General features: G+C 45.3%; 1 pseudogene; it reads left to right on the top strand.

The window, feature by feature from the left end:
• Positions 1 to 274: 274 nt before the first annotated feature.
• Positions 275 to 11,114, top strand: part of LOC119270971 — an 11,634-nt pseudogene continuing 794 nt past the window's right edge.

Raw genomic sequence — 11,114 nt, 5'->3', positions numbered from 1 at the left:
AAAAAGTTGTGCGTGGGATCAGAATACTATGTTCATCGTCAACTGCATACACAACGCAATGTTGACCGGTGGACGAAGTGTGGGGAAGCCTTTCTCCCCTTCCCCCCAACCTCGGAAAAAAATTTATACATGAGACTAGGTCTCATAGTTAGCAGGTGAGACCTGTCCTGATAAATGACACGTGGCATTCATCAGGATGGGTCTCGCGTGAGACCTGGTCTCATAGAATTCTTTTCCCCCCAACCTCCCTATCTTGACGGCGGAAGGCGAAACAATGGTGGCGGCGAATGGTATGGCGGAGTTTGCAGGCCTACGCCACAACGGGCTCGAATTTCTGCTAGATCCGGTAGATAGGTAATGTCTGAACTGTATAAATTTCTTCAATTCGATCCGGACACACCCAAGCACAAATATATGTTTGACTCGTATTCGATTTCTTTAATGTTGGAATTTTGCTAGTAGGCCTTTGGCCCAAAGCCTAACTAAAATTCTGAAATTCTCTTGGCCCATTCATGCACACATGTGAGTGAAGTGAGTGAGGCTAAAATTTAGTCCCACCCCGGAAGTTGAGAGAGAGTTGCACCTCTTTATAAGGTGAGCTCTTTTACCACTTGTATGAGCATGAGAAGAGGAGACCTACACGCGCGCTCCTCCTCCTCGCTCGCCTCGCCACGCCACGCCTCGACGCGACGCGACGCGACGCGACGCGCACGTTGTCTATATTTTTGCTGCATGGGAAAATTAATGAGTCATTAATTAATAATTAACGGACGCGTTAATTACTAAACCGTCTCCGGTTCTTTTGGATCGTGACGACTCGGACGTGGGGCTTACTCCCACGACCTACCCGGCCCGCACTATATAGTCAGGCAGACGTCTACCCTAGCCGCCGCCGCTTCGTATGGTTTCTCACCACCGTTCCAGATCATTGCGCCGCCAAGCAAGTCTTCTCCATCCCTCCTTCCGGCGTGCACCGCGAGAAGGGACAGCATGCCTCCGGAACCCCGCCTCTCGTGATCCTGTACGGGAGAGGGGCGATCAGGTTTTTGGGGAGCGCACTCGCGCGACTGCTGGCAGCGACGACTTCGTGAACGACGACTTCTTCCCCGACCTCGGCAACCTCGTCCTCGACAACATGGGCGACAACGTCAACGCCGGCGGTGCTGCACCCGCTGCACCGTATGTGATTCTATCCTTCCTGTTCGAGATCGTGGTAGAATTCATGCTTCTAGTATGTGCCCTAGATGTGATATGTTCATCTGCTATACTAGTTCGCATGATTAGTTTAATCTCTGCTGCTGTGGTCATGATTTATCTTCTGTTTATTCGGATTAAATCTCGTAGTAATTTTCTCATATTTCCAACAATCCAAAAACCTAATTATAGGCAATTTACTCCGAGTGGTTTTACTGCGCATCTGAAGCCGCCTGCCTTTAAGGGGGCGCAATATAAGAGGTGGCGCACGAGAGTAGTCTACTGGTTTCAGACCATGGGCTGCTATGATGCCACCAAGGGCAAGCCTGAGGGCGATCTTAATCCAGCACAGCTGGAAGCTTTTGAGAAGATCGATACGCTCTTTAAAGGCGCTCTTCTGACTGTTCTTGATGACTCCATTATGGATTCGTATATGTAGTTTGACAACGGCAAGGACATGTGGGCTGCGCTCGAGGCCAAGTTTGGTGCCTCGGACGCCGGCAGCGAGTTGTACGTCATGGAGCAATTCTATGACTACAAGATGACTGATGAGCGCCCTGTTGTACAGCAGGCTCATGAGATACAGTCGCTCGCAAAAGAACTTGAGTACTTCAAGTGTGTGTTGCCGGACAAATTTGTTGCCGGAGGCATCATTGCCAAGCTTCCACCTTCGTGGAACAATTTTGCTACTTCCCTGAAACACAAGAGACAGGAGTTTTTCGTTGCAGATCTCATTGGTACTCTTGATGTTGAAGAGAAGGCGAGAGCAAATGACACACGTGCTCGAGTTGCTGAGGGAGGTTCTAGTGCCCACATGGTACAGAAGAAGAACTCCCAGCCCAACAAGTTCAAAAACAATAAGAACAAAACTCAGGGCAAAGGCAAGTTTGATACAAAGAACAAGCCATCACATTCTACCAACTTCAAGAAGAATTCTCATAAGAAGGGGAAGGGACTTTGCCATGTCTGCGGTGATCCTAATCACTGGGCTCCGAAGTGTCCTAACCGCTTTGAGGAGCGCGAACATGAGAAGAGCGGCAAGTCTGCTAATGTTGTCATCGGTGATACTGATATGAAAGAATCAGGGTACGGTATTTTTCCTACCATCCTTTCAGTATTTCAATCCCCTGATTGGTTAATTGACACCGGTGCCAATGTACATGTTTGTGCTGACGCCTCCATGTTTTCTTCTTACCAGGCAACAGGGACTTCACCCGTGCTGATGGGGAACGGGTCACATGCCATCGTTCGAGGTGTTGGTACGGTCGATCTGAAGTTTACTTCGGGGAAGACTGTGTGTCTGAAGAACGTTCATCATGTGTCGTCCATCAATAAAAATCTCGTTAGCGGTTCCCGTTTATGTCGAGATGGTTTTAAGTTGGTTTTCGAATCCAATAAAGTTGTAATCTCTAAGTGTGGAAAATTTGTTGGAAAAGGCTATGAGTGAGGAGGCTTGTTCCGCCTATCTTTGTCAGATATTTGCACTAAAGTTATTAATAATGTTTGCCACAATAATGAGTCTGATATTTGGCATTCACGACTCTGTCATATTAACTTTGGTTGCATGACGCGGTTAGCCAGTATGAATTTAATTCCGAAAATCTCTACTGTCAAAGGCTCCAAGTGCCAAGTATGTGTGCAAGCTAAGCAACCTCGCAAGTCCCATAAGACTGCAGAGGCAAGAGACTTGGCACCACTTGAGCTTATACATTCTGATCTTTGTGAGATGAATGGCGTGTTGACAAAAGGTGGAAAGAGATACTTCATGACGTTGATTGATGACTTCACTAGATATTGTTATGTGTATCTTCTGAAATCAAAAGATGAGGCTTTGACTTTCTTTAAAAACTATAAAGCTAAGGCAGAGAACCAATTTGATCGAAAAATTAAACGGTTTATGTCCGATCGTGGTGGAGAGTATTTTTCCAATGAATTTGATCTGTTTTGTGCGGAACATGGTATAATCCATGAGAGGACGCCTCCCTACTCACCCCAGTCAAATGGGGTAGCCGAAAGAAAGAACCGAACTCTAACTGATATGGTTAACACCATGTTAGACACTTCGGGTCTATCCAAGGAATGGTGGGGGGAGGTGCTAATGACTGCGTGTCATGTCCTAAACCGAGTTCCCACAAAGCATAAGACCATGACTCCATTTGAGGAATGGGAAAGAAAAAGGTTGAAACTCTCTTACCTACGTACTTGGGGTCGTTTGGCGAAAGTCAATATACCAATTTCCAAGAAGTGCAAGCTTGGACCAAAAACCATGGATTGTGTTCTTCTGGGCTATGCTTTTCATAGCATCGGCTATAGATTTTTGATAATAAAATCTGAGGTATCCGACATGCATGTTGGTATGATTATGGAATCAAATGATGCAACTTTCTTTGAGGACATATTTCCTATGAAGGATATGTCGAGTTCATCAAATCAGGAGATACCTACTCCATCTAGTGAGGAATTCACTGTAATTCCTGAACCCACCATTGCGATGGAACACGTTGAGAATCCTGTTGAGGGTAACAATAGAACTCCTATGAGGAGTAAGAGACAGAGGACTGCAAAGTCTTTTGGTGATGATTTCATTGTGTACCTCGTGGATGACACACCCAGGACTATTTCAGAAGCCTATGCATCTCCTGATGCTGACTACTGGAAGGAAGCTGTACGTAGCGAGATGGATTCCATCTTAGCTAACGGTACCTGGGAGATCACTGACCGTCCTTATGGGTGCAAACCTGTAGGATGTAAGTGGGTGTTCAAGAAGAAGTTTAGACCTGATGGTACGATTAAAAAGTACAAGGCACGGCTTGTGGCCAAGGGTTATACCCAGAAAGAAGGTGAAGACTTCTTTGATACTTACTCACCCGTGGCTAGACTGACCACAATTCGGGTGCTACTATCACTGGCTGCCTCACATGGTCTTCTCGTTCATCAAATGGACGTTAAGACGGCTTTCCTCAATGGAGAGTTAAAGGAGAAAATTTACATGGATCAGCCAGATGGTTTTGTAGTACCTGGTCAAGAAGGAAAGGTATGCAAGTTATTAAAGTCTTTATATGAACTTAAACAAGCTCCTAAGGAGTGGCATGAGAAGTTCAAAAGAATATTAACTGCTGTCGGCTTTGTAGTAAACGATGGTGACAAGTGCGTGTACTATCGCTATGGTGGGGGCGAAGGAGTTATTCTTTGTCTGTATGTCGACGACATATTGATCTTTGGAACCAAACTTGATTTAATCAAGGAGGTTAAGGATTTCTTATCTTGCTGTTTTGAGATGAAGGATCTAGGAGTAGCTGATGTTATCTTAAACATCAAGTTGTTGAGAGATGAGAATGGTGGGATCACACTGCTTCAGTCTCATTATGTGGAAAAGGTCTTGAGTCGTTTTGGGTATAGCGACTGCACGCCTTCTCCAACTCCATATGATGCTAGTGTGTTGCTTCGAAAGAATCGACGGATTGCTAGAGATCAACTGAGGTATTCTCAGATTATTGGCTCGCTTATGTATTTGGCGAGTGCCACGAGGCCTGACATCTCTTTTGCTGTGAGCAAGCTGAGTCGGTTTGTGTCAAAACCGGGAGATGATCATTGGCATGCGCTTGAGAGAGTTATGCGCTATTTGAAAGGCACCGCGAGCTATGGGATTCACTACACCGGGTATCCAAGGATACTGGAGGGTTATAGTGACTCAAACTGGATATCTGATGCTGATGAGATTAAGGCCACAAGTGGTTATGTTTTTTCACTTGGTGGTGGCACTGTTTCCTGGAAGTCTTGCAAGCAGACAATCTTAATGAGGTCAACTATGGAAGCAGAACTCACAGCACTAGACACTGCCACTATTGAAGCAGAGTGGCTTCGTGAACTCTTGATGGACTTACCTATGGTTGAAAAACCAATACCCCCTATCCTGATGAACTGTGATAATCAAACTGTGATCGTCAAGATAAACAGTTCTAAGGACAATATGAAGTCCTCAAGGCATGTGAAGAGGAGACTAAAATCTGTCAGAAAATTGAGGAACTCCGAAGTTATTACGTTGGATTATATCCAAACATCGAAAAACTTAGCAGATTCCTTCACAAAGGGTCTATCACGTAATGTGATAGATAATGCATCGATGGAGATGGGTTTGAGACCCACCGCATGAGTTGTCCATAGTGATAAACCACTCTATGTGATCGGAGATCCCGTGAAGTAGAAGTGGGAGACAAGCTGTTGGTCAGCTGGAAGGAGAGTATCCCTATATTAATTATCCCACTCCGTGAAGATGCAATACTCTCCTGATCTGCATGGCAGGTTGATACTTATCTTAATGTGTTCCAAGTGGTTTATTCGGGTAAGCAGAGATGTTGTCCTGCAGAACATCTTCTGAGGAACACACCTATATGAATTTGACTGTTAACGTCGCAGTCTGTGAGAATTGGGTGTTCTCTAATAAATTCATGAAAGGCCCTGGAGTATGACGTATACGCTTCACCCGCGGGGAAGCCTTGCGGCAGCCCAGTATCGGTCAAGAATTTATGTGAAACTAGTTTCACAGAAAACTTGTAGTTCAAGGCATAGTCCACTATTCAAGTTGTGATCTAGTGTAGCATAAATTTCTAAGTGGAAGTTCAACTTCACAGTCTCCACTAAGCACCGATATATAAAACAATGTTTTGGAACTAAATGATGAGATGTGCCAATGAGACTTTGTGGGGGATTGTTGGAATTTTGCTAGTAGGCCTTTGGCCCAAAGCCCAACTAAAATTCTGAAATTCTCTTGGCCCATTCATGCACACATCTGAGTGGAATGAGTGAGGCTAAAGTTTAGTCCCACCCCGGAAGTTGAGAGAGAGTTGCACCTCTTTATAAGGTGAGCTCTTCTACCACTTGTATGAGCATGAGAAGAGAAGACCTACACGCGCGCTCCTCCTCCTCGCTCGCCTCGCCACGCCACGCCACGCCACGACGCGGGTTATATTTTTGTTGCATGGGAAAATTAATGAGTCATTAATTAATAATTAACGGACGCGTTAATTACTGAACCGTTTCTGATTCTGTTGGATCGTGACGACTCGGACGTGGGGTTTACTCCCGCAACCTACCCGGCCCGCACTATATAGTCAGGCAGACGTCTACCCTAGCCGCCGCCGCTTCGTATGGTTTCTCACCACCGTTCCAGATCATTGCGCCGCCAAGCAAGTCTTCTCCATCCCTCCTTCCGGCGTGCACCGCGAGAAGGGACAGCGGGCCTCCGGAACCCCGCCTCTCGTGATCCTGTACGAGAGAGGGACGATCAGGTTTTTGGGGAGCGCACTCGCGCGACTGCTGGCAGCGACGACTTCGTGAACGACGACTTCTTCCCCGACCTCGGCAACCTCGTCCTCGACGACATGGGCGACAACGTCAACGCCGGCGGTGCTGCACCCGCTGCACCGTATGTGATTCTATCCTTCCTGTTCGAGATCGTGGTAGAATTCATGCTTCTAGTATGTGCCCTAGATGTGATATGTTCATTTGCTATGCTAGTTCGCATGATTAGTTTAATCTCTGCTGCTGTGGTCATGATTTATCTTCTGTTTATTCGGATTAAATCTCGTAGTAATTTGCTCATATTTTCAACATTTAATTCCCGCTGAGAGAGGTCATTGCCGGTGATGGGCAGCCAGATCCATTAGTTTTGACGGCTGTTGGGCCATCGGCACCGGCAACAGCCGACTCGTCGTGCGCGGTTCTGGTGGGAGAACTCGGCGGCACTGCTGAGCAGAGCAATTCCGCCCAGAGAAGGAAGCAGTCTCCAACTCAATCCATCTAGTCCACCGGGATGGTGAACCCAGATGCACCAGGCCAGGCCTGAAGGCATACATAGCAATGAGTGTTTTTTCTCTAGATCCATGATTCTGATTTTTTATTTGCCAAAGTCTGTGTCTAGTGGGCATGGGTACTACTGTCAACAAGCTGATCCTATGATTCTCGTAATAAACCATGCATGCAATTAGCATATATAATGCTCCCGGTCAGACCATGCCAAGTTGCCAACCATCCGCGAAATTAGAATACTTAGTGTTCTATGGGCATAGCGTGCTATCCATATGTAAATGAAACCAAAAAAAACACGGTATCACTATCGTATGAAAAATAACTGCATCATCTCGGAAACTGTTTTTTTGAATTTTTATAAAAGGTCAGTGACTGCTCTTTGATTTGTTGAATTTGCCGCAGATTCCAGTTCAAAGAGGTCAGTGCAGATGTTGAGCAGCCAGATCCATTCGCTTCGATGGTTGTTGGGCCATCCACACCGACACACGTCGAGTCATCGTGCACGGTTGTGTTTGGACAACTCGGCGGCACTGCTGAGTAGAGTAAATCTGCCGGCAAGAGGAAGGAGTCTCGAACTCAAGTCCGCCGAGTCCATCGGGAAGGTGAACTCAGACGCACCAGGGTGGAACAGAAGGTATACATATAATTGAGTGTTTTTTTACTCTGTATATATGGTTCTGATTTTTATTCCTTATGTCGATAGATGTCTAGTGTGCATTAGTACTACCGCCAAGTAGCCAATCCTCTGACGGGCAGTCATCCATGCATGCAATTTAGCTTCCCAAATGGTTTCTGCAGCAGATCATATCATCCTCGCATGGAATTATATAGTTTTCTTGGCTGATCATGTGAATGATTGTAATGAAACTCAAAAGAACATGCCCTCCAGGCTGTTAAATGAAATACTATTGCATCATCTAAATGAATGTGAATTTAGTTTCAGGTTAAGAGTTGGCCGCGCCCCTCCAGATAGGGCACCCTGTCAAAGCAGAGCGACTCCATTAGAAGAAACAATCAGGAGGTATGCTGATAAACCCTTGGAGAATGTGGTGAAGCCAGAGATTGGGATGAGTTTTGACTCACTTGGGGAGGCATACGATTTCTATAACCTGTATTCTTGGGAGCTTGGATTTGGTATAAGATATGGAAAGAGCCGTCTGAATGTTGAGCAGACAAAGTGTATGCAGGAGATCGTTTGCGGATGCTCGGTTAGCACTTAATACCATAAATAAAAAAATGGCAGTTTTTTTACATATTGCTTGGACTGGATTTATTTTCATATACCTGACACAGAGGGAAAAATCATTTTGCAGGGGAAACCTGAACAGCAGAATAGCAGGTCTTGTCAGTGTGAGTGTCCTGCAATGATCAGATTGCTCAGAGCTGCGAACTATGGATGGTACATTGCTGAGTACCACTCCAGCGGAACCGGCTCCTCTAACTTAGCTACTGTGAAGTTAGGAGCCTAACTTAGCCACATTTCATCCGTTGGATCTAGAATAAATGGCTGAGATCTATCGCTACAGTTCTTAAACAGTGTCAATTGGTACAGGTAACAAACAATGATTTTAGCTACAGTGCTCGTCCAAACAGTATGCTACACCCCATGTGAACAGTGCAGAATCTTGGCCATCTATTTCCCATCTGATGGTTCACAGACTAAGTTAGGGTATTGTTTCCCTAACTTCATAGGAGCGAAGTTAGAGGAGCCAGTTCCCACTCCAGCCACAACCAATTCATTTTCTCTGACCTGTGGTGAAAAAGTTCATTGGCTATGGCATAAGCACATAGATGTGTACACGAAGGATTTGGTGAACTGTTGTAGTGGGGCACCTTGGCGGCGCTGCTGACCAACGTGACACATGCGGCAAGAGGAAGGAGTCTCCGACACAGTCCATGGAATCCACTGGGAAAGTGAACCCAGAGGCCCCTGGGTGGATTAGGAGGTGACATTGACTCTGCAATTTACATGCCTGTGTCATTTTAGGAGATGTCTGGATTTGTGCTCACTAGGGTCGATTGGCAGCCCTTTAGAACCCCATGTCTTGGCAAAAAAATAATTTATGTCACTTTATAGTTAATTCATGGTGAGGTTTTAAATGTTAACCGTGTGACACAGGTAGATTGGTCTGTTTTGTAGGTAAAAAAAATCATTAGACAAAATCAAGGAGTTGGGTGCCCTGCTAGAATTGTGATATGAAAATTATGATATGAAATTGGGTGCCTTGGATGCCCTGCCAAGTAATCCCTCTGTATATAAGATGTTGAACTGCAAAAACATCTTATATTTTCGTATGGAGGTAGTAGTTGTAAAATGCAATGCTGATCCGTTTGTCGCAGAAAGCATGGTCTGTTCTCTGGTGGGTTGTGTCACTGATCAGTAAAATGGGGGGTTTTCCATGATTAAAAAAAGGTGTTGCTATAAATTGAGATGTCGTCTACAAAACTTGGGATATTTTTCCCTTGCAGGTTGAGAGTTGGACGTGCACCTGCTGACAGATAACCATGCCCTGGGGGAGTTAGTCCATTGGAAGAAACAATCAGGAGGTACGCTGATAAATCCTCAGACAGTGTGGTCACGCCAGAAATTGGAATGAATTTTGACTCTCTCAGAGAAGTATACGATTTCTACAACCTTTAATTATTTGTGGGAGCTCGAATTTGGTATAAGATATGGCAAGAGCCATCTAAATGTCGAGCAGACAAAGTGTATGTAGGAAATTGTGTGTGGATGCTTGGTCAGTACATATGACTCAACACTCCAAGAATTTACATTTTATTTTAATCCGCTTGATCATTGGCTATGCGTCTGTCTTAACTGCAGCTGGTAAATTCCTGTTTTAGAGGGGAAGCCTGAGCAGCAAAACAGCCAGTACTGCCAGTGCGAATGCCCTGCGATGATTAGGCTTCTGAGAGGATCTGACAATGGATGGTTCATTGCTGAGCACCAGGCTAGCCATAACCATTCATTGTCACTGACTTGTGGTGAAAAGGTTCACTGTCCATTGCACAACCACATAGATGTCTACACAAAAGATCTAGTGAAGCAACTTAGGGGAAATAACGTGAATCTCAACAAGGTGTACAACATAGTAGGAAGCTTCTTTGGTTCATCTCTGAATGTGCCTTTCACGAAGAGGTCACTCCAGAACCTTTCTGCACAATATAGTAGGAAGCTTCCTCGGTTCATCTCAGAATCTGCCTTTCACAAAGAGGTCACTACTGATGCATGTGTTTGTGCGACAGTACATGAGGCTATAATTCGACCGTGAGTCGGATGAGAGCTACCGGGAGAAGAGGATACGGATTGTAAGCAATTTCTTTTAGATTTTTTTTGTGCCCTCTTCCTAATTGTTGTGCCAGTGTACGTCGTCGAAAAATTCTAATGATGAGTTTTTTGTGAGAAATACAGAGCGGAGCAATCATGAGAGGAAATATTGCCATTGAACATGTGCAAATAAGGTTTACACCAGGAAAATGTTTGAACAATTTGGTGAGAACCTTTTCAAAAGGGCTGGGCGTACCAGGTCGAGGAAATTGTGAAGTACATTGCAAGACACAACGATGCCGAGAAACGCGAGAAGTGGAGCGTGGTTGATTACAAGGTGACCATGTTGGATGATGGCGAGTGGTTCGAGTGTGAATGCGGGCAATTCACCCACATGGGGATGCTTTGTTGCCATACTTTGAAGGTATTTTTGGATCTCAATATTGTTCATTCCTCATCTATCCACGAAAAACCATATTTTGATTTCCAATGTTTCAGGTGATGGACTATGTTGGCATGAAGGAGATGCGGAAGCGGCACATCCTCAAGAGATGGACGAAATATGCTAGGGACATCCTGCCCCAGCATCTTGCTCACTTCAAAAGAAACCAGGTCGTGAACAAATCTTTCACCTGCCGCAGCTCGACTCTCTACCTACACGCCATGGAGCTGGTTAGGCTTGGGGATGCATCCGTCACGACATATGAACTCGTGTTGGTTCGCTTGAAGGATATGATTGCGGAGGTATCACCACTAGCTGAAACAAGAGATGGGATAGGGTTTGAGGATAGACAAGCAGCAGAAGCGAATCACAACAACATTGCATTGGCAGGCGCAATTGTCA

The sequence above is a fragment of the Triticum dicoccoides genome, chromosome 3A, assembly GCF_002162155.2.
Source record: "Triticum dicoccoides isolate Atlit2015 ecotype Zavitan chromosome 3A, WEW_v2.0, whole genome shotgun sequence".
In the NCBI taxonomy this organism is placed as follows: Eukaryota; Viridiplantae; Streptophyta; class Magnoliopsida; order Poales; family Poaceae; genus Triticum; species Triticum dicoccoides.
Note: the sequence above shows the minus strand (reverse complement) of the source record. Positions and strands in the feature narration are given on the sequence as shown.